The 25,195-nt window shown below is 33.6% G+C and overlaps 1 pseudogene; it reads left to right on the top strand.

Annotated features, from left to right (window-relative positions):
- Positions 1-9,011: 9,011 nt before the first annotated feature.
- LOC123234226 overlaps positions 9,012-25,195 on the top strand; it is a 73,421-nt pseudogene continuing 57,237 nt past the window's right edge.

Raw genomic sequence — 25,195 nt, 5'->3', positions numbered from 1 at the left:
CTCCTATGCAATTATTCAGATTTCTGTTTGATATTCATTCAGACCTACTTTATGCTTCTTTAACATGTAGCCCCAAAGATGGGCATTACTCCCATTTGAACAAAGCCCAGAGCCCTTTTACAATTAATATTTTAAAACGACATTTTTCTCAATTCTATGCATGAAGAGAACTAAATATCAATGGGTGGGGCATAAAAAATATTGATGGATAGCACTGTCTGATGATCCAAAGAATTTGTCTAGTGAGAGACTTTAGAAGTAAGGGGTGCAGTTCAACTTAACAGCAAGGGAGTGTCCATGGCAACCAGTTTCCAGGTTTCCTTGGTGATACTGCACTTTGGCAGCAAACCAGAAAAAAAAATACACTGGAATAAAGTCCAAGACATAAAGTTAAATGCCTTCTTTTGATTACAAAAATAGGTTTTTACAAGACATTTACAATGCCCCATAGTATATGTGTGTGGTGGTGTTGGTAGGGGATTATATCTGTTGGTCTATCTGTCTTCCCCAAAAAATACACAAAACTCTAGGATATTTTTATGACAAGAATTTGAAATAGAAGATAAATTGCAGCCAATCACAGTCCAATTTATAAAGCTCTTTAAATAAGCCTTCTATGGATGTCTCTTCACCATCTTTCTGTTCATATATGGGTTTATTGAGAAAGAAATGGAAAACTAAACTTTGATAAAGACTTAAGTTGGAAAAAATAAGAGCCTGAAAAAATTGAAGATAATAACTCCCAAACTATTAAACTAGAAATTTCAGATTGCCTTTCAAAATTAAGTAAGCTTTCTTTCTTTTCTTTGTCCTATATATCTGCACTCCCTCCAACATTTATCCTTAATTTACTGCTCAAAAATTGTTATAGGTAACCCTATTTAGTTGGAGACATGAATTGTGAGCATTGACTTTCTCAGCATTCACAGGTAGAAGATTTGAGAGTAAATCTGACATACGATACATATTTAAGAATTCAGTTTCTTCTGAGTTAGGTAGTTGCAACACCTCTGGACATGTATCATTGGGTGTGTATCATCATTCTCAGTTAGTTGGCTTATTTTCAACATAGTACTTCATGTGAGATAATTAACAAGTAATTTTAGGATATTCCAGGCTCTAGATGTAAGGGAGGCAGCTTGATGAATTAAAGAAAATACTTGATTGAGAGGCATGAACAGGGATTCTTTATCTAACACTAAAGTCATTCTAAGTCTGACTCCAAGGGCACTAAATCCAATCCCAAAGCAGTAAACCCTAATTATAAGGTCATGGAGTCTATTGATTCCTAATGGCCCAAATGTATTGAGTCTACTGATTCTTAAGGTTACCAAAATCAAAGATATTAGTTCTAAATATTCAAAATAGATGCTTCAGGATAGAAGAATTTGTGCAATTCCTATGTTACTGTTTTCTTTTTTCCCTCAGCCAGCTTATGATTTTTCATCACTTTGAACAAAGGAACTGACAAATCATAAAAAAAACTAAAAAAGAAAAACTATGATCCAGAGCATGATTATTATTTTGGATGGGAAACCAATAGGATGATGACTTGGACATAAAACTTTTATTGGCACTAAGGATGGATAATAAACTGGGATCAGAAATGAATAAAGAGAAGGAAATTGATCCACAAGGAAATTGAGTCAGATTGTCTTTTGGAAAATGCATGATTTTCCTAAAGACCCAAAATTATCTCTCAAAGATCCATCCCTTTTTTTTTAAACCTTTACCTTCCGTCTTAGAGTCAATACTGTGTATTGGCTCCAAGGCAGAAGAGTGGTAAGGGCTAGGCAATGGGGGTTAAGTGACTTGCCCAGGGTCATACAGCTGAGAAAATGTCTGAGGTCAGATTTGAACCTAGAACCCTCCCATTTCTAGGCCTGGCTCTCAATCCACTGAGCCACCCAGCTGCCCCTCTTATGGGGAAAAGTAATTCTCCTCATAACACCCCCAAAGATCCATCTTTTCACATCAATATTTTGATGTTGTTATCATGAAATACCACAATCACCAAGGAATTAATGATGTTACTGGGTATCTCTTGTTTACTCCTAATCTTATAGAGTAGGCTTTTAATTATCCCTAATACAGAAAATGTTTGCTAATTGTTTTATATAAATACTTTATAGTAATATAAGTAAAAATTATTTGTATCTATGCTTTCAAGTGTTTTAATAGGAATAATTTGCATTTTGTTGAAAGCTTTTTCTCTATCCATTGATATAATCATGATTTTTGTTTCCTTTTGTTGATGTAATAAATTATGTTAACAGATTTGTTATATTAAACCATCCCTGCATATGTTGTATAAATCCTGTTTGGTCATAATATATAATCTTTTTGATATATTGTTGTAATCTACTGTCTAATATTTTGCTTAGAATTTTCACATCTATATTCATTAATAAAATTGGTTTACAAGTTTCTGGTTTTTTTCCCCTGATTTTTAATGCTAGTGATTTGTGTTTTTTTCTCTTTTAAATATATGTATATATTAATCAATGGTTTATCTATTTTGCTATTTTTCATGAAGCCAATTTTAGTTTCATAAATTAATCAAGTGATTTTCTTACATTCAATTTTGTTAATCTCATCTTTAATTTCTAGTATTTCCTTAGTATTTAAATGGGGATGTTTAGTTTGTTCTATTTTTTTTCAATTGTGTATGCAATTTATTGATCTGTTCTTTATTTTATTGATATAAATATTCAGAGAGAAGAATTTTCCTCTTATTATTGCCCTTACTATGTTCCATAAGTTTGGGTAAGTTGTCTCATTATTATCATTTTTTAAATAAAACTAGCTATTTCTATGACTTGTTCTTCAACCCACATTCTTTAAAATCAAGTTCTTTATCCTCCAATTAATTTTTATTCTTTAATTCCATAGTTCTTTATTAATGTGTGTACATATTTAAATTATGATCTGAAAATGATACATTTATTATTTCTGATTTCCTACATTTCATTATAAAATCTTTGCATCTTAATATATGAACAGTCCTTATAAAAATGTCATGTGCTACTTAGAAAAAAAGTATATTCCATTCTATCTCTATACAATTCTATCCAGATAATAATCATTTCTAGTTTATCTAAAACTTAATTCATTTCCTTAATTTCTTCTTTCTCTATTTTTGGTTAAATTACTCGGGTTCTGAGAGGGAAAGGTTTAAATCTGCAGCTAATATAGTTTTGTTATCTAATTTCACCTGTAATTCCTTCAGCTTTAAAAAAATTGGTTGCTACAACATTTGATGTATATATATTTAACACTGATAATGCCTCATTATTTCTTATACCTTTTAAGATAATGTAATGTCCCTGTTTATCTCTTTTAATTTGATTTATTTCAATTTTAACCTTGTCTGAGATAATTATTGCTACCTCTACTTTTTTTATCAGTTGAAGCATAATATATTTGACTACATCCCTTTGTTTTCACTCTATATGTGTCTCTCATTTTTAACTGTGTTTCTTGTAAATAACATATTCGGTTTTTAATACATTGTGCTATCAAATTCCTTTTATGGGTGAAATCATCTCATTCACATTCAAAGTTAAAATTATTAGTTGTGTATTTCTCTCCATTCTATTTTTCTTTCCTGTATTTTCTCCTTTGCGTCTCATTTTAACTTATCTTCCTCAGAAATCTAATTTTCCTCTAATCACTACCTCCTTAATCTTAACACCTTTTCCATTCCCTTCTTCTTTTTCCTCCCCAAACTTCCTAAGCTTCTCTTTCTTTTTTCTCTCTTTATCTTCCTAGTTATTAATCTATTTATCCTTCTGATTCTTTCCCTTATTTCTCTCTTACCCTCTTATTTATTAATACAACCTCTAAAAATTCCTCCCTTTTGCTCTCTTTTTTCTTAATCTACATGCCCTTCTTAGATTTCCTCTTTTAATCTTTATCCCTCACCTACTTACCTCCTTACAAGTTAAGAAAAAAATCTTACCCTTCTAAATTATTATTGCCTTTTTTATGCAGGTCCAATGAAAATGAAGTACTAGCATTATCATCCCTCTGTTTCCTCCTTCCCTTCCTTGTAATAATTTCTTTAATTCATGCTTATTTTATATGCGATAATTATTTTAATTTAAGTCTCCCTACCCAATTTTATTTTTTATTTTAGTTCATTATATTATATTCAATTTGACTTTAAAACTTTTATCTATATACACCTTCCTTCAAACTACCCAATTAATGATATCATTCTTAAGTTTTAAGCATACTATTTTCCCACATGAGTTATAAACATTTGGATCTTATTAAATCCTTTATAATTGGTCTTTCATGTTATCTTTTTATATTTTTTTCTCATTTTCCTCTTAGCTCTGGACTTCCTTAAAAGAATATTTGAAAGTCTTTTATTTCTTTAAATGGACCTTTCTTTTCTTCTATTATGATACTCAGCTTTGCTGAGTAGATTATTCTTTGTTGCAAACTTAACTCCTTTGCTTCATGAACTGTATATATATATATGAAACATTTCTCTTTTAATCCTCACAACAACAATAAGACAGGTGCTTTTTATCATCCCAATTGTACAGATGAATAAATTGAAATTGAGAGGTTAAGTGACTTGTCCAAGATCATATAGCTAGTATCTTTAACCATTCTATATTTCCCCAACATATAGAGTCTAGTTGAATATTTCCAGTTTTCTGAATGATTAATTTTTAAATTTTTATCCTTCACTATTTCTCTTGTCAATTGATTATATTGACTGATTATTGATATATTGATTAAAATCTAGTTAATATTTCTTTTAATTAATTCCAAGACAGTTTATAGAAAAATGGCATCTTGAGCCAACTTTTCATATAAAAATTTTATAAGTTCCTTATAAATCCTGTAAGAAAGCAATGATCCTTTTAATTTGTCTACTTTCCATTCATAGACATGGAAAAATATCAAATTATTAGGAAATTTTTCTTTCTACTACTTCTCCCTCCACCCCAATTTTTTCATTCCTCAAAAAATCAAAATACTCATTTGTGATAATCCAGAAAGAAATCAAGGCCATAGCATCTCTGAAATCTACAAAACTCACTGTTGGTGACCTTCCTTTCTTTTAGACATTTAGTATGCCCTCTCATTGCCCAATGGTCCTATCTGACACATTCTGGAAACTTTTATATTCCATTAAGTCAAATAGTAGAACTCTCTTGATTTTTTAAGAGATTATGGAAGTGGGGAAGCAGGGTGTAACTTACTCTGGGGTTCAAATGCGTCACTGCAATAAGCATTTTCCTAACTGTGATATCAGAGGTAGAAAACTTGAGAGACATACAAGATATAAAACATAGTGTGGTACAGATACATTGATAGAATGTTTCCATCTCTAATTTTGCTTGTGCAGTTTTATTATTAAATGCTCTTGTAATGACCTGAATTAATTGGGTCTTATTCTAATTCTCCAAATTAAATTCTCCATTCAGTACCTTTTGTTGTTTTATGAGGCAATGCTGCAATAATCTTTTGCCAACATACTCCATAAGATTTCACATATAAGCTCATCTTTTAAAACTGGTATTGCCTTCACTGCCTTATCTGTCAGCTGAGCAAGACCTATAAATATACATTATTTATACTGATGAATATATTTACTAATTCTAATGTGTGATTTGTGAAATCCATCTTGTACTTGGTAACCATGCCTCATATGCATTTATACATTTCCATTAACTGCATTATTATAGGGAAATGATTTCTAAATACTCAAAATGATCAAGACATTCATAGTTCTTAGCTCTGGATGTCTTCAGAAAAGGCAGGCCATAATTAATATCCTAAGAGTAGAAAAAAAGAGTAGAAAAAAACACAAAACTTACATTTTTATAGAGATTTAGAAAATTTTCCTCTAGATATAACTCTGAAATAGGTGCCACATATATTGTTATTTTCATTTACAGATAACACTCATTATCACAAAGTTAGTAGATGTAATAGCTTAGCATTAAAATCTAGGACTCTTTTAAAAATATTTTTAAAATTCATTCAAAAATTTTTTGAGTTCCAAATTCTCTTTCTACTTGTAGCTCCTCCGTGAGCGGTGGGCCATTTATAAGGCAAGCACAATGATATCAACAATATATGTGAAATAATGTGGAATATATTTCCATATTCTCATGTCAAAGAAAGAAAGTAAGAAAAAAAGTGGAAAAATATAGACTTTGATTTGCACTCAGAACACATCAGTTCTTTCTCTGGAGTTGAATAGCATTTTTCATCATGAGTCCTTCCTTCAGAATTGTGTTGGATCATTGTATTGATCAGAATAACAAAATCTTTTACAGTTAATCATTACACAATTATTGTTACTATGTACAATAATCTCATTCTGCTTACTTTGAATCAATTTACATACAAAATCTTGGTCTCTTGTCTCTAAATCTAGCACTCTCATACTATATAATTCTAAATAAAAGAGTCAAAATCTCCTGGTTTATGGATCACTGCATAAATTCACCTAATCTCAGTCCATTTTTACTAATCTGGGACTCTTATTCCTCTGAAACAGGACCAAGCAAGAATTTTTTCCTGAGTCAACTCCGCCTCCCCACCCCCAAAAAAGTGTAAGTTGACTAGAAATGTTCAGAAACAAGTCAGTTAGCCAAATTAAAGAATTAAAGAGTGTTGATGTCTTTTTATACTTCTAGCACAGAAGCTAGTTAAACATAGATAGTCTGAGGAAACACAGGTAGTCTGAGGCCATATGGGCAAGATACCCTATTTTTTGTTTTTTGTTTTTTACTTTCCCTAGGTTGGGACCATTTGCTATAGGATTATCTCTCTTTTCAAAAGGGAAAGTAGGTACTCAGTTCTCTAATTCAATTCCCACTTCACAATCCAGAGGATTAATTCTATTTGATATTCCAACATATAAAAAATCCTCCTTAAAAGAAAGATGAAAAAAAAAACACCTTAATACCCTAAATATGAGTCATGTGTAGAACAGGCTATTTTAGTCTCTCATTCAGAAAAGGGGATAGAAAGCAATAAAGAATTATAAAATGATTATAATCACTTGAGAGATGATATTTAATCCTTATTAGGACATTTCATATAGCTTCTTTGAGAGAGCAATTTATTGGTGACCTTACATTTTCCCTCCATTGTATATAAACTGATCAATGTACATTTTCTTTTCTCAGGTGGTTTCTCTCTCAGCAGACAATTCTTACCTTCTCCAGCTATATACTCCCTCTCTGGAATCTCCCAAATTTAAGAGCCCAAACTTAATAAAAACCATTATAATGTTTTAACACATTAGTGGTCAAGAAGCTTTTATTTTAGAGGAAAGAAAAATCCCTTATTTTTAATTAAGCTTATTTTTATTTGTTTTATTTTTTGAGAGTATAGGCAATAAGTGATCAGCACTGCCCCACAAAATATTCCTCTATTTAAAGAACATATTCAAATGATTCTTTAGCTTTCTCTTTTGTAGACTCCAGTTCTTCTAATCTTAACTCATATGACATATTTTCCATTTATTTTTCTCTTATTTGCTATTTCTTTTGAAGTGTTGTGACCAGAACTGAATTAAATCTATAATAAAGGCCAGATTAAAATAGAATATAATAGAAGGATTATTTCCTGGCCTTTGTTTATCATACATCCTCTCAATTCCAGTATCATATTGTTCTTTATCAGAAGAACTCTAACTTGCCAACTTATTTTTCAATGGTAATCAATGATATTCTTCAAGTATTTCATTTTTACATCCTTATACATATTCTTTCTCTGTCCTGATTTTTTGTCTTTACAGTTTGTCCTCTGTTTGTTATCTTTTTATATGTTTCCATACTGTGTTTCATTATTTTGATATGGTCACTGTGGAAGACAAATGTAGCTTAATTTAAATTTTATTCATATTTTCCAGTCATTCATAACACTGCCTAATTGAGCATCACTTGACAATTTGTTGAAAATATTTTTGATTCCTTCATTTAGATCACCAGCTTTGATGCTGAATAACAAAGGCCTTGGGATTAATCTCTGGAGTAACACTTAATACATTCTCTAGGTTAATCCCTGTGCTATGAAGTTTATAAAGGACTTTATAATCAACTAATCAACAAACACTTCATATGTATATACAATATGCCAGGTAATGTCCTCCATATAAAGGGTACAAAGACAAAAATGAAAATAGTTCTTGCCATCAAGGAGCTTGTTACCTAGCTAGAGTTAAGGAGAGAGTGAATATAAACTTATATTAGTATATACAAAATATAAGTAATATGATTCAAGAGGGGGGAGAAAATAGCAGCTAGGTATCAGAAAAGGTTTTATGAACAAGTACATAGATAAGCTGATACTGGAAGCAAGCTAGGGATACTGAGAGATATTGAAGAAGTGTATTCTCACTATTATATTTATTTCCTAAATTTATGAGGGTAAAAGGGAAAGAACTTATAAGTCCTTAAATAGTTATAGCAACTCTCTTTATGGTGGCAAAGAATTGGAAATTGAAAGTATGTCCATCAATTGGGGAATGGTGAAACAAGTTGTGGAAAATATTTGATGGAATAATATAGTCTTATGAGAAATAACTAGCAGGTTAATTAAAAAAACATGGAAAGACCTATGTGAAGCCATGAAGAATAAAATGAGCAAAATCAAGAGAACACTATTGACTTCCAGGTTAAGATGGCTGCAGAGTATTTGAAGAACTTTTATCCTCCCCACCACCAACCTTTAAGATACCTCAAAAGAACAAAAAGGCCAAGTTTAGATGAGTGAAGGGACTCCACAATAGGGTGCAACATCGAAGGTACATGGGATTTGGGAATTTCTGTGCTATAAGGGGGTGAATTAGCTCCAACCAAAACATGAGCTGATCAACCCCCCCACCCCATCTACAGGGCAAGATTCACAGCCAGCATGCTTGAATTAAAGCAGTGTGGGGCAAACTCTAAGTTCTTGGCTGTGGATCAAGAACACCCCTAAGAGCAACTAGATCTGAAACTCCAGGAAGCTGAAAAGTGCATACTTTGGGTATGGAGAGGGGAGTGGGGCTGGGGCAACACACAGCAGAAACTGTGCAGACTCAAAAAGTAGCTTCAGGCGAAAAATGCTCCATAGCTCCACGCACAGAGAGCCTGTCCTCTTCACCCAGATTTCTGAGGGAAGCAAAAACAAGCAGAGTAATGGTGAGCAATACTCAAGAAATACCAAACACCAAAAGGAACAAGAGAAAAGCACTGACTCTGGATAATTTTTACATAGAAAAAATCCAGTCCACAGAACAGATAGCAGAAGAGAACAAACAAGTAAGACAACACCCAAATACTCCCAAAAAATGAAAATTGGTCATAAGCTCTTGAAAAGTTCTAATCTCAGATCATGAGAAATGTGGAAAAGATTTGGTAAGAAAAGTGGGAAATAGTCCAAATAGAAAATAAGTTTAAAAAGCAGAATTTCACAATTGGAAGAGGTTCCAAATCTAATAACTGGACAGAGCAAGGGGAACCCTACTGCAGCACAACTAAAGAGGTACGCCAAGAAAAAGACTTCAATACTTGAACTATCGGGACTGAGGGCATAGAAGGGGAATCCCAGGATCCTGCTATGCAGAGTCTCCAGGGCCTGGGAAATCTCAGCCAGTGGGTGCACTGGTCAGGAGAGAGAGCCTTGCTGGCATAGGACTTAGGGAGTCAAACACAGGCACTGGAGAGGTGACTGGAGGAGAAAACCAGAGAAACAGCAAAAACACCCAGAAGAAGGTGGCTTAGAGAGAGCCAAACCCCAGAGTGCAGACAGGTTGGCTTCCCCATACCAAGATAGAGAACTCAGGGCTTCAAGAGGAAAGAAAACCAGATCAAACACAGAGGATAGGGCAGGAGGACCCCACTGCTAGAGAGCTCAGTTCAGAGAAAACACTCCTTCTTGTCACCCCAACTTTTTGGGGTTTTGTTTGTTTGTTTGTTTTCCCTCCCCTTGAGGTTTTGAGGTTTTAGCCTCAGGGCAGATTAATCCAATCAATAAAGGATTAATCCCAACAATTGTACAGACCAGGAGAAGTCTTCCAAGGGCAGAGAAAGTAACTACAAACCTTTGCCCCTGGGGGGGGAAGATCTTTCATCAAAGATCATTAAATACATCTGCTTAAACTAGCAGAACAAGGAAGGGGAAAAAACATGAGTAAGCAACAGAAAAAGAGAAAAGAAATAACAATTGACAGCTTCTTTCAAGGAAGTGAAAAGGGAGCAAATGAAACAAAAATAGAAGAAGAGGAAGTAGTTCCAGCGAACTGGACACAGGCTTTGGAAGATCTCAAAATTCATTAACTCAAGAATTTAAAATTCAATTAAGTCAAGAACTTCAGGAACTCAAAAAACAATCAAGAGAGGCTGAAGACAATTTGAAAAAGGAAATACATGAGCTAAAACAAGAAAATAAAGTCTTAAAAGCCATAATTGGCCAGCTTGAAAATGAAGCAAAGAAGGCGAAAGATGATCTACAAAGAAAATCAGACCAGAAAGAGAAGGATGACCAAAAAGCAAGGAATGAAATTCAGTCTTTAAAAAAAACAGAACTCAACAACTAGAAGAAAATGACTTCACAAGGCAACAAGAATATACTAAACAAAATTTTAAAAAAAGGAAAAATTTGAGGAAAATATGAAACACCTCATTGATTCAACCAAAGATCTGGAGAATAGAGCTAGAAGAGACAACTTAAGAATTATTAGGTTACCAGAACATGATAAAAGAAAAAGTTTAGATAGAATTTTACAAGAAATTATCAGAGAAAATTGCCCAGAAATTGAAGAAGAGGGAAAAGTGGAAATTGACAGGATTCACAGATCACCTCCTACATTTAATCCACAACTGACAACTTCCAGGAATATTATAGCCAAATTCAAAAACTACCAGACCAAGTAAAAAATATTATAAGCTGCCAAAAATAAGTCATTCAGATATCAGGGAACCACAGGTAGGATAACACAGGATCTGGCTGCATCTACATTGAAGGACTGGAAGGCATGGAACACAATATTCAGGAAAGCAAGAGTACTGGGTCTACAACCAAGAATCAACTATCCAGCAAGACTAACTATATTATTGCAGGGGAAAGTATGGTCATTCAATAAAATTGAGGACTTCCAAACATTCATCAAGAAAAAACTGGACTTAAACACAGAGTTTGCTGCCCAAACTCAGAACTCAAGAGGATTAACATAAGGTAATTAAGAGAATGGGGGGGAGAAGAAAAAAATTCTTTTCTTTAAGGGACACAACAAGTTCAATCAATTTATATCCCAAGAAGAAAAGAAGGTATTGGCAAATATTAAAATTTATCATTAGCAACAGGGTAACTAGAAGAAGTTTACATAGAGGGAACAGGGACAAACTGTATAGGATGAAATGTCAAGAGATATATAAATATATATATGTATGTATGTATAAATATATACAAAACTGGGGGGGGGGAAGAAGATAACAATAAGAAAAAAAGGAAAGCAAACAGAAAGGAATAAATTTACATTCCATAAAGAAACATATGGGATTAACAGGGAAAAATAACAACACACTGTAAGGGTAAAGAGGTTAGAGAGAGGGAATATTCAATACTTAACTGCTTTGAAATCAACTTATAGAATAACAATCAGATCCATAGGGGCAGAAAATTGATTCACGCCCTATAGAGAAGTAGATGGGTAACAAAGGGACTGGTAGGGAGGGAAGCAATACTAGGGAGGGAGAGGGCTTGGTGGGGGGAGCACCGCATGGCTTTAAAGAACAATAAGAGGGGATTATAGGTACTGATTAAAAACAAAACACTGGTATAGAAGGAAACAGTGAAAGAAGAAAGGACAGGACTAGGAGAGAGAATCAAAATGTCTGGCAATGCAGAGTTGATAATTATAACTCTGAATGTGAATGGGATGAACTCACCCATAAAACGGAAGCAAATAGCAGAGTGGATTAGAAACCAAAACCTAACAATATGTTGTTTACAAGAAACACACATCAGACAGACAGACAGACAGACATAGAATGTAAAAGAACTATTGAATTAATAAGTAAGAGTAGAAGCTGGTATTTTGAAAAAACAGATAAAATAGACAAAGTACTGCTTAATGTAATTAAAAAAAGGAAAGAAGAAAACCAAATAAATAGTATCAAAGATGGAAAAGGAGACCTCACCTCTAATGAAGAGGAAGTTAAGGCAATCATTAAAAACTATTTTGCCCAATTATATAGCGATAAATTTACTAATCTAGGTGATATGGATGAATATATGCAAAACTATAAATTGCCTAGATTAACAGCAGAAGAAATAGAATACTTAAATAATCCAATATCAGAAAAGAAATTGAACAGGCCATTAAAGAACTCCCTAAGAAAAAATCAGCAGGGCCTGATGGATTCACAAGTGAATTCTATCAAACATTCAATGAACAATTAATCCCAATACTATACAAATTATTTGATATAATAAGCAAAGAAGGAATCTTACCAAACTTCTTTTATGACGCAAATATGGTACTGATTCCAAAACCAGGCAGATCAAAAACAGAGAAAGAAAATTACAGACCAATCTCCTTAATGAATATAGATGCAAAAATCTTAAATAGAATACTAGCAAAGAGACTCCAGCAAGTGATCAAGAGGGTTATTCATCATGACCAGGTGGGATTTATACCGGGAATGCAAGGATGGTTCAACATTAGGAAAACAATCCACATAATTGATCATTTCAACAAGCAAACCAACAAAAACCACATAATTATCTCAATAGATGGTGAAAAAGCCTTTGAAAAAACACAACACCCATCCCTACTGAAATCACTAGAAAGTATAGGAATAGAAGGTTCTTTCCTAAAAATAATACACAGTGTATATCTTAAACCATCAACAAGCATCAGATGCAATGGGGATAAATTAGAAACCTTTCCAATAAGATCAGGTGTGAAACAAGGATGCCCATTATCACCTCTTTTATTTAACATTGTAATAGAAACACTAGCAGTAGCAATTAGAGAAGAAAAAGAAATTGAAGTTATTAAAATAGGCAAAGAGGAGACTAAGTTATCACTTTTTGCAGATGATATGATGGTCTTCTTAAAAAATCCTAGAGAATCAAATAAAAAGCTAGTAGAAATAATCAACAACTTTAGCAAAGTTGCAGGATACAAAATAAATGCACATAAATCATCAGCATTTCTATGTATTTCCAACACATTTGATCAGCAAGAGGTAGAAAGAGAAACACCATTTAAAATTACCCTAGACAATATAAAATACTTACTAATCTATCTACCAAAACAAATACAGGAATTATACAAACGTAACTACAAAACACTTTCCAAAAAAGTAAAACTAGATCTAAACAATTGGAAAAACATTGATTGCTCATGGGTAGGATGAGCTAACATAATAAAAATGATCATTTTACCCAAATTAATTTACCTATTTAGTGCCATACCTATGAAACTACCAAAAACATTTTTTACTACATTAGAAAAAACTATAACAAAGTTTATTTGGAAGTACAAAAGATCAAGAATATCAAGGGAAATAATGGAAAAAAAAACGTGAAGGAATGTGGCTCATCAGTACCAGATATTAAGCTATACTATAAAGCAGCAGTCATCAAAACGATATGGTACTGGCTAAGAGATAGAAGGGAGGATCAGTGGAATAGATTTGGGATAAGTGATGTCAGCAAGACAGTGTATGATAAACCCAAAGAGCCCAACATTTGGGACAAAAATCCACTATTTGACAAAAACTGCTGGGGAAATTGGAAAACAATATGGGAGAGATTAGGTTTACATCAACATCTCACACCCTACACCAAGATAAATTCAGAATGGGTGAAAGACTTAAATATAAAGAAGGAAACTGTAAATAAATTAGGTGAACACAGAATAATATACTTGTCAGATCTGTGGGAAAGGAAAGACTTTTAAACCAAGCAAGAGTTAGAGAAAATTACAAAATGTAAATTAAATAATTTTAATTATATTAAATTAAAGAGGTTTTGTACAAAGAAAAACAATGCAACCAAAATCAGAAAGGAAACAACGAACTGGGAAAAAATCTTTATAACAAAAAATTCTGACAGAGGTCTAATTACTCAAATATACAAGGAGCTAAATCAGTTGTACAAAAATCAAGCCATTCCCCAATTAATAAATGGGCAAGGGACATGAATAGGTAATTTTCAGATAAAGAAATCAAAGGTATCAATAAGCACATGAGAAAGTGTTCTAAATCTCTAATGATTAAAGAAATGCAAATCAAAACAACTATGAGGTACCATCTCACACCTAGCAGAATGGCTAAAATGATAGCAGGGGAGAGTAAGTAATTTTGGAGGGGATGTGGCAAAATTGGGACATTAATGAAGTGCTGGTGGAGTTGTGAACTGATCCAAACATTCTGGAGGGCAATTTGGAACTATGCCCAAAGAGAGATAAAAGAATGCCTGCCCTTTGACATAGCCATACCATTGCTGGGATTGTACCCCAAAGAAATCATAGATAAACAGACTTGCACAAAAATATTTATAGCAGTGCTCTTTGTGGTGGCAAAACAACTGGAAAGCAAGGACAAGCCCTTCAATTGGGGAATGGCTGAACAAATTGTGGTATATGTTGGTGACGGAATACTATTGTACTCAAAGGAATAATAAACTGGAGGAATTCCATGTGAACTGGAAAGACCTCCAGGAATTGATGCAGAGTGAAAGGAGCAGAGCCAGAAGAACATTATACACAAAGACCAATATACTGTGGTAAAATCGAATGTAATGGATGTCTGTACTAGCAGCAATGCAATGACCCAACACAATTCTGAGGGATTTATGGAAAGGAACACTACCCACATTCAGAGGAAGAACTACAGGAGTAGAAACACAGAAGAAAACTGCTTGGACACTTGGGTTGATGAGGACATGATTGGGGATGTAGACCTGAAAAGATTACACTCATGTAACTATCAATAATGTGTAAATAAGTCTTGACTGACCACACTTAATAAAACCAGTGGAAATGCGAATTGGCTACAGCTGAGGGGGGCAGGGGATTGAGAGGGTGAAAGGGAAAGTAAAAACATGACTTATGTAACCATGGAAAATTTTTCTAAAAATAAATAATTAAAAAAAAAGAATTTCACAATTGGAAATTGAGGTTCAGAAATCAAATGAAATGAAAGCAAATTGAAGACCAGTAATGACCAGCTGGATGCCATGAAGAGACAGAGGATACCGAAAAGAAAAACCAAAAGATTTATAGCTGAAAACCAGTGTTTAAAAGCTAGAATTGGGCAAGTAGAGTCCAATTATCTCACAAGACAGCAAGAATTAACAAAGCAAAGTCAAAAGACTGACAAAATAGAAAAAAAAACATGAAATATCTCAATAAGAAGATCACAGATCGATAAAACAGTTGTAAAAAAGACAACTTGAGAATTATTGGTCTTCCGGAAAAATCAGAGTCAAATAGAAATCTGCATATCATACTACAAGAAATTATCCAAGAAAACTGCCCTGATGTCCTTGAACAAGAGGGCAAAATAGACATTGAAAGAGCCCATAGAAAACCCCCTACAGTAAATCCTCAAAAGACAACCACGAGGAATGTAATAGCCAAATTCAAAAGCTTCCAATTTGAGGAGAAAATATTACAAGAAGCCAGAAAGAGACAATTCAGAATAGATTTGGGGTAAGTGACCTCATCAAGACAGTATATGATAAACCCAAAAAGCTGAGCTTTTGGGACCAAAAACCCACTATTTGACAAAAACTGCTGGAAAAATTGAAAAATAGCATGGGAGAGATTGGGTCTAGATCAACATTTCACACCCAATACCAAGATAAATTCAGAATGTGTGAATGACCTAAATATAAAGAAGGAAACTATAAGTAAATTAGTTGAGCACAGAATAGTATACTTGTCAGATCTGTGTGACAAGAAAGACTTTAAAACCAAGCAAAAGTTAGAAAAAATTACAAAATATAAAATAAATAATTTTGATTACATTAAATTAAAAAGGTTTTGTACAAACAAAACCAATGCTACCAAAATTAGAAAGGGAGCAACAAATTGGGGAAAATATAACAAAAAACTCTGACAAAGGTCTAATTAATCAAATATATAAGGCGCTAAATCAATTGTACAAAAAAAATTAAGCCATTCCCCAATTGATAAATGGGCAAGGGACATTAATAGGCCATTTTCAGATAAAGAAATAAAAACTATCAACAAACACATGAGAAAGTGTTCTAAATCTCTTATAATTAGCGAAATGCAAATCAAAACAACTCTGAGGCACCACCTGATACCTTGCAGATTGGCTAACATGACAGTAAAGTAAAGTAATGAATGCTGGAAGGGATGTGGCAAAATTGAGACATTAATGAATTGTTGGTGGAGTTGTGAATTGATTCAACCATTCTGGATGGCAATTTGGAAGTATGCTCAAAGATCTATAAAAGACTGTCTGCCTTTTGATACAAACCATACCACTGCTGGGTTTATACCCCAAAGAGATCTTAGCGAAAAAGACTTGTACAAAAATATTAATAGCCATGCTATTCGTGGTGGCAAAATTTGGAAAATGAGGGAATGTCCTTCAATTGGGGAATAGCTGAACAAATTGTTGTATCTTTTGGTGATGGAATACTATTGTGTTCAAAGGAATAATGAACTGGAGGAATTCCATGTGAACTGGCATGACCTTCAGGAATTGATGCAGAGTGAAAGGAGCAGAACCAGGACAATGTTGTAGACAGAGTCTGATCCACTGTGGCACAATTGAACATAATGGACTTCTCTACTAGCAGCAATGCAGTGATCCAGAACAATTTTGAGGGACTTATGAGAAAGAAAGTTATCTACATTCTGAGAAAGAACTGTGGGAGTAGAAAGATAGAAGAAAAACAATTACTTGGACACAAGTGCTAATGGGGATATTTTTGGGGATGTAGACTCTAAACAACCACCCCAGTGCAACTATCAATAATATGGAAATAGGTCTTGATCAATAATGATACATGTAAAACCCAGTGGAATTGCATGTTAGCTATGGAGGGAAGAGGGGTTTGGGGGAGAGGGAAAGAACATGAATCATGTAACCATGGGAAAATATTCTAAATTTTAAAAAGAGAGATAATACTATCTATAATAACAGAAATATTGTTTGAAGAATGACTTGTAGATGTCCATCTCCAGAGAAAGAATTACTTAATAAAGAAGACATAGTTTCATATGTACATATATCTTTTAAACTTTTTTCTTTATCTTATTCCAGTAATAAATCTACATGTAAGTTTTCCAAGGTTACGTGATTTCATATTCTCTTCCTTCACTCTACCCTCTCTATCCCTGTAGTTGACAAGCGATTCCACTGGATTTTACATAGATATATCTTTTCATGAAATGATGCCTTCTCTAATAGGAGGAATGGAGACAGAAAGGGAGTTACCTGGGCATTTAAATATAATACAAAATAAAATAATTAAATTAAAAAAGAAGAGCTGTGTTCCAGCCAAGAAGTCATAGATAGTGAAAGGCATGGAGGTAGGAGATGGAATGGCATGTATGAGGAACAATAAACTCTTCCCTCATTAGAACCCTTCTACGACTTTTGTCTCAAAAGAAGCTTTGGATTTTGGGAGATTCCCATAGGTAGCTCTGGCCAGAATCATATTTGGGACTAGAAAAAAATTAAAAATAACATGCTTTTCATAAATAAAAGATTAAGGCTCTTAATTTCAATAATGGAAAAAGTAGGATGAGCGGGGCTTAGCTGTGCCAGACCTGAAATTATGCTATGAAGCAAAAATCATCTTCAAATAAATTTGATCTGAAAAAAAAATTGGTTTTGAGAGGTCAGTAGTACATATTTGGTTCATGATATATAAAAGAAAATAATAACATCAATCACATATTTAATAAGATTAAAGATCAACTATTGAAAAAAATAATTTGTCATTCAAAAAAAATTCAGAAAACTGAAAAGTTTGGCAGAATCTAGGAACAGTCCAATATCTCACACAATATACTGAGATAATATCCAAATTGTATATGCCTTAGACAAACTAAGTGATAGAATATAAAAATTAGTGGTGTCAGAAAAATTATCTGTTCTAACTATGTTTATAGGAAAAGTTCATGACCAAACAAGGAATAAAGAGTATCACAGAAGGTAAAACTGATTATTTTGATAATATAAAATTTAAAAGTTTTTGTACAAACAAAACCAATGCAGCTAAAATTAGAGGGGAAGGAGTTAAAAAAACCCTTTACAGCAAATTTCATTGATAAAGATCTTATTTCTAAGATAGATAGAGAACTAATTCCAATTTATAAAAATAAGAGCTATTTCCCATTTGATAAATGATAAAAAGATAGGGATAAGCAATTTTCATAAGAAAAAGTCAAAGTTATCAATAGCCATGCATATAAAAAACTCTCAAATATATGATTAATAATTTGAGAAATGAAAATTAAAAGAACACTGAAGTAACATTTCCCATAACTCAAATTGACAAAATTGATTAAAAAAATACAAGCAAAATGAAAAAGGCACATTTCTGATCTAATAGTAGTTCTGAACTAGTTGATAGTACTATGACACAGTTCCATCATTCTGGAAAATTATTTGGAACCATACCCTGAAACCTTTTGTAATATAAAAACTAGATCATTATCCTAAAGAATGTGAAGGAAAAAAGGCACATATATAGAAAAATATCTATAGAAGTTCTTTTTGTAGTGGCAAGGAACTAGAATTAATCCTTCTCCTTGTGTGGGATGATAATGTGTAAGTTCTATTAGATATTAAATGTATTTCCATCTTTACTGTCTTCCTTCTTAATTTTCAGCCTATTCTTTAAGGTTTGGAGAGAAGATTTCACTTCTCCATACATTTCATGTTTCCTTCATATACACCAATGCCACTGTCCTAAAATTACACTACATTTAACTTTTAAAAAATATTTTTATTTACACATATAAGTATATTTTTTTCTCTGTAAGAATGAAAGTTCCTTAAAGGTAGGCACTATTTTTTTTGTTGTCTTGGTATCTATATCTACTGTAGTTCCTGATAATTGATAGGTGCTTAATAAATACTTGCTGATTGACTTATTGAGCCAGGTCTATATCATTAGGGTTTTGCAGGACACAAAGGACAATGTCAGAGAAAACTAATGAGCTAAAAATTGGAAAATTTTGCAATTTTGAGTAGGGTCACAAGCCATACTGGAGTAAGGGGCACGATGCCTACCCTCCAGTAGAGAGGGTAAAGGCAGGATATCACCTTGTGGTGGGGAGAAAGAAACCTTGGGACAACATTATGAGACCATCACATAGTTAGGTGTGGAAGTGAGGCAAATTGGCTGCTGGTAAAAATCCAACTTCCCTCTGTCAGCTTCCCAATTTCACAAATTATTCTTGCTGAAGAAGTATTAAATTATTTTGATTCAAGGGAGCTAAAAGACTGTAATTGTTGTAAGTACACACTAAATTCTGAACTGGGAAAAGCTCTAGTTGCTCTAACCTAAGTTACAACTCTGAAAAGACTATCCTATGTTTCTCCCCACATACATTTATTTCTTTAGTCCAATTCTGTGACTCCCTAAATAATTTTCTCCCTGACATCTCTTTTAATCTGATCCTGTGGAAAGCCAAGGAAGAATCTGGAATATAAACATCCACAGATTTGCTTCATGGTACTCTAGGTGTTTGGCAAACAGGCTGCTGACAGCCACTGTTTTGTGACAGAATCAGGCATAGGCCCCTGGACTTGTGATTCCCTGTTTGCTATACTTTACACTGAAATGCATTATAAACTTCTCAGAAATGCATCTTGTGAATCATAGGAGACAAAATGTGCTGATCAAGGAAGACTTCTCTGCTGGCAACTTGAAATTAAAGAGAGAAAGCACGTACAAGGGTATTAATCATTAAACATATAAGTAGCTAACTCTATATCATGCTTTCTGCCTGCCAGATGCTATACAGTTCTTTATTTGAGTCTTCAAGTAGCTTTGTTATTCTAGCTGTAACCTGAGATGATAGCCAAAGCTAGAAACCTCCCTGGAAACTGGTGGTTGACTTAGAGCAGGGTTATGAACTCCCCTGTGCATTTTGGCTTCCCTAGAAAGGTATCATTCAGAAGACAGATGGCTTTTTATGCTTAGCAAGTTTGTAAGTTCTTAGAATTCTGGAAAAACATTTTTTCTATGATCAGTTCATCATTTTTGAAGGGATTTTTGTGGGTCAATGAGCCCTAGGACCATGGCAAGGTTAGAGTGTAAGGTAGAACAAAAACATAATGAGGCTTCTTCAAAATAACCCAACAAAATTGATAAATATTTACATATGAACAAGAGAAGAAGGTGTATAACAGAAAATTAAACTGAACTTAGAGTTGTGATAGAACTGAATTTTAGACCCACCTCTACAATTCATTAATAAGAGTAATAATAAACATCTAAATAACAATTTAAGACTTACAAAACACTACTAGATGATTCTCATTGACAAATTCTCATGATTAAAGTCATTGTTCATACCTCCAAATACATAGGTGTTTGAGACATTTCAAAAATGAATTACCAGTAGAATGATTTTGAGTACCTCTGCTTACAAAATGGAAACTTATTAAAGAGAAAATAAATCATCAGTTGAAATTTTCTTTAAAATCTTTTATAAAGATGTCAAAGGCATATCAAAATTATTCCCAAAAGGCTATCCTAAATTCTAAGGCAAGGAAAAATGGCTCTAAATGCTTAATTAATATTTAAAATATTGAACATATTAGCTTTATGTCAAATGTATGATGAGGTAGTGTATTTTTATATGATCTAGGCACACTTTAAGATACACTAGAGTTCCTTGTATTATCAATGCATGCAGAATATTTATGCATTTTTATATGATTTTTATAAGGAAGGCATTAGAAGTTTGTAGTTGGGAAATGTGGTAATTAGTTTGGACTCTTCTGCTAACGAAGTATGTCTCATCAAGTGAGTTCCTTAAATTTCCTTAGTATCAGTTTTCTTATCTGGAAAATGAACAAGTGATACTTGGTGATCTCTGTCAAGAACCTTATTACTTCTCTTTTACTTCTTATCTCTCCCACAATGGCTGTTAACCAAACTTCCTATATTTCTTAAGTCCTCACTTTACTCATTGTTTCTCTTTCAAATTGTGGCATTTCAATCTATTTCTCTATGAATAAGCTCAACTGACAGAAGTAAACTTGAGTTCCTTTGTACACATCACAGAATTTTCTTATTTCTTTTATCCACTCTCTCCTTCTTCCTTCATGTTTCATCAAATGAGGTTCCTTTTCTCATCATCAAAGTTAACCACTCCATGCATTAGCAGAATCAAGAGAACATTGTACACAGAAAGTGAAACTTTGTAGAACGATCCAAAGTAATGGATTTTACTACTAGTAGCAATGCAATAATCCAGGACAATCCAGAGGGACTTATGAGAAAGAATCCTATCCACATAGAGAGAAAGAACTATGGGAATAGAAATTTGAAGAAAAACATATACCTTATCACTTATGTATATGGGCATATGATTTGAGATTTTGATTTTAAAAAGATTGCTCTATCGCAAAAACGAATAATATGGAAATAGTTATCAAGTGATAACTTTTATATGACACAGTGGAATTGCTTGTCAGTTCTGGGAGGGGGGAGGAAAGAGGGAGAAGAAAGAAAATGAATCATGTAAACATAGAAAAATGTTTTTAAAAATAAAAATTTTAAAAAGCACTCCCCCCAAAAAAGGGCCACTCCAAATATACGCTTAATGCTATCCTACCTGCATAAAGACCTTAGGCTACCATTCCATACTTCTCCATTTCCACCTTCCATCTCACCTCTACCTAACATGTATAAGTAAAATGTACCCTAAAGTAATAGAAACTTTTTAATCAAACAAGCAATATTTTTAATATAGCAAGAATGCATTTATTAAGCACATACTATATGCTGAGCACTAGACTAAGAGCTGATGACTTAAAGACAAAAAACAAAATATCCCCTGACCTCAGGAAGCTAACTTCCTAATGTATATAAAAGTAAAATAAATAGGTGTCATTGTGAAAGGCAACCAGTCTGGTAGACAATCAGTATCCTCTTTTCCCTCTCAGTAAGAGGAGCAGGAATAAAATCCCCTTAGACCACATGTATCTCTGTGGAGGAACTTGCTCAGTGTGAGACCTTCCTTTTATTTCCTTGCCTCTCCTCCTCCCATATTTCCTCTCTTTTGGGAGATTCAGGGCAAGGGAATTTCTTAACCCAAGTTATTCCCATTTTGTCTAACCCACTAAGTTGTTTTTTTTTAATTTTAATATTTTATTTTTTTAGAAAAAATTTCCATGGTTACATGATTCTTGTTTTTACTTTCCCCTTCACCACCATGCCTATATCCAACACACATTTCCACTGGTTTTAGCATGTGTGATCAATCAAGACTTATTTACATATTATTGATAGTTGCATTGGTGTGGCCATTTTGGGTCTACATCCCCAACCATGTCTGCATCAACCCGACCCACTAAGTTTTGAACAAGAATTCTCATGTCTAGGCAATGGCCCAGATGCATAGGAATCTTGCTTCTGCTCTTTTGGGGGAATTTGTATTATTATTATTAATAACCATAGTTTTCTATGCCCCTAGTGACATCTAAATGACAAACTGCAAAATTTACTTTCCTAATAGTGACACTTTGTGAAATTAGTCAACCAAAGTATATCCTTGTTTCATTCTGTGATTAAGATTAAAGACATTTGACATTCATGTAAGACAATTGAGATCATTCACATGGTTTATCTAGGAAAGGATGGACTCAAAGTAATATTGAAACAGTAAAGAGCAGCTCAAAATGGAAACATGATGTATTGGATTTAAATTCATCCTCTCTGAAGGAAGATGAGAGAGGAGGAGATAGTGGAAGGAGAAAGAAAACTCTTCATCATTTGCCTGAATTTTGGAGTGGAGACAAGAAGCATCCACAAGAAGTCAAGTTTATCTTCCACTCTGCTAACTGCTGTCCCTTCTGCTGACAATGCATAAAGACATTGGCTATACAAGTGGAATCAAAGTTGGCTTGACACTGTTCAGTGTCTCCTGGGGCCCTTCTAAGGCATTCTTCCTCAAGTATGACCCCAGTTTAAAAGAACCTCCCAAGTTTATATATTATCTGACCTGTTAAAAATTAGTTAGAGGACAATTCCACAGAAGCACTTAATTACATTTCCCAGATTGCTTAGCTAGCATTCAAATGCTTTGTCATTCTTGGAAGGAATTCAGCTACACCTGTCCCAAATACCTGTTACAAATAAACACAAGCATATGTATATATTGCCAAACATTTTGCAGGAATAATGGTTGTTGTTTTTGCTTTCTAGTTGTGTCCAACTCTTTGTGACCCCATTTGGAGATTTCTTGGCAAAGATACTGGAGTGGTTTGCCATTTTTTTCTCCAAATCATTTTACAGATGAGGAAACTGAGGCAAACAGGACTAAGTGACTTGCCCAGACTCACACAGCTAGTGCAGGACAGACTTGAATTCAAGAAGGTGAATCTTATTGACTTTCAGGCTTAGTAATTGATCCTCTTAGTAATTAAATGCCACCTAGCTGTCCAAGGAATAATCTATACTTTCCCTATATTGTCTTTCAATACACTAATTCTTTTTTTTCTTTTCTTTTTTTTAAACATTTATTAATATTCGTTTTTAACATAGTTACATGATTCATGCTCCTACATTCCCCTTAACCCCCTGCATCCCCCCCAAAGCCGACGCACATTTCCACTGGTTTTATCATGTGTCTTTGATCAAAACCTATTTCTAAATTGTTGATAATTGCATTGGTGTGGTAGTTTCGAGTCCACATCCCCAATCATGTCCACCCCAACCCATGTGTTCAAGCAGTTGTTTTTCTTATGTTTCCTCTCCTGCAGTCCTTCCTCTGAATGTGGGTAGCGTTCTTTACCATAAATCCCTCAGAGCTGTCCTGTGTCATTGCATTGCTGCTGGTACAGAAGTCCATTACATTCGATTTTACCACAGTATATCAGTCTCTGCGTACAATATTCTAGCTCTGCTCCTTTCGCTCTGCATCAGTTCCTGGAGGTCTTTCCAGTTCACCTGGAACTCCTCCAGTTTATTATTCCTTTGAGCACAATAGTATTCCATCACCAGCATATACCACAATTTGTTCAGCCATTCCCCAATTGAAGGACATACCCTCCTTTTCCAGTTTTTTGCACCACAAAAAGCACAGCTATAAATATTTTCGTACAAGTCTGTTTATCTATGATATCTTTGGGGTATAAACCCAACAATGGTATGGCTGGATCAAAGGGCAGGCATTTTTTTATAGCCCTTTGAACATAGTCAATACACTAATTCTTAGCTTCACTGAATGTAATTTCTATTCTTAAAATGCTGTGGAATTTCCCCTCTTAAATGTTATCAGTGACTTCCCAATTACTAAATACCATGATCTTTTCCTGTTTGTCATCCATGTCTTTTGGTAGCATCCATATTTGACATTGTTCATCACCCCATTTCTTGATTTTCTTTCCCCTCTTAGCTTCTGTAACATTGTACTGTTTTGATTTTCTTAGCTGTCAGATCTCTATAATTTTTGCTAGCCCCTCTTCCAATTATCTCCCATTAAATTTAGCTGTTTCCTAAGGTTCTTTTCCCTATTGTCTTCTCCCACTGTGATCTCACCTTTAGAATTCACATTCATTGTTGCAGTCCAATTCTCAGTTCTATACAGATAACTCTAAAACCTGTAGACATATGTATCCAATTGTTTACTACATAAGTACACTTAAATGCCTTTCTGAAACTCAAACTCAACTTGGCTAGAACTTGATTCATTATCATTTACCTCCCCCCCAGTCCTTAGCAGCCAAACTTGACCTTTGAATCATTTGCACAATACACATACACGGACACCCCTTTGCATTTCCCCCTCTCTTTCCTTCCCAAAAGGGGACAGATTTGTGTGTGTATTTGTATGTGTATATGAAATAAATTTTTTTAATAGAAAATTAAAAAAAATAAAAAAGAAATAATTTTAAATTTTATTATATATAAGTTTTACTTATTTTTTATTTATATGTTTATATAATTATATATAAATAAAATTTTTAAATAAAAATTTTAAAAACAGAAAAAA

Source organism: Gracilinanus agilis, chromosome 2 (genome assembly GCF_016433145.1).
Source record: "Gracilinanus agilis isolate LMUSP501 chromosome 2, AgileGrace, whole genome shotgun sequence".
NCBI classification, from domain to species: Eukaryota; Metazoa; Chordata; class Mammalia; order Didelphimorphia; family Didelphidae; genus Gracilinanus; species Gracilinanus agilis.
Note: the sequence above shows the minus strand (reverse complement) of the source record. Positions and strands in the feature narration are given on the sequence as shown.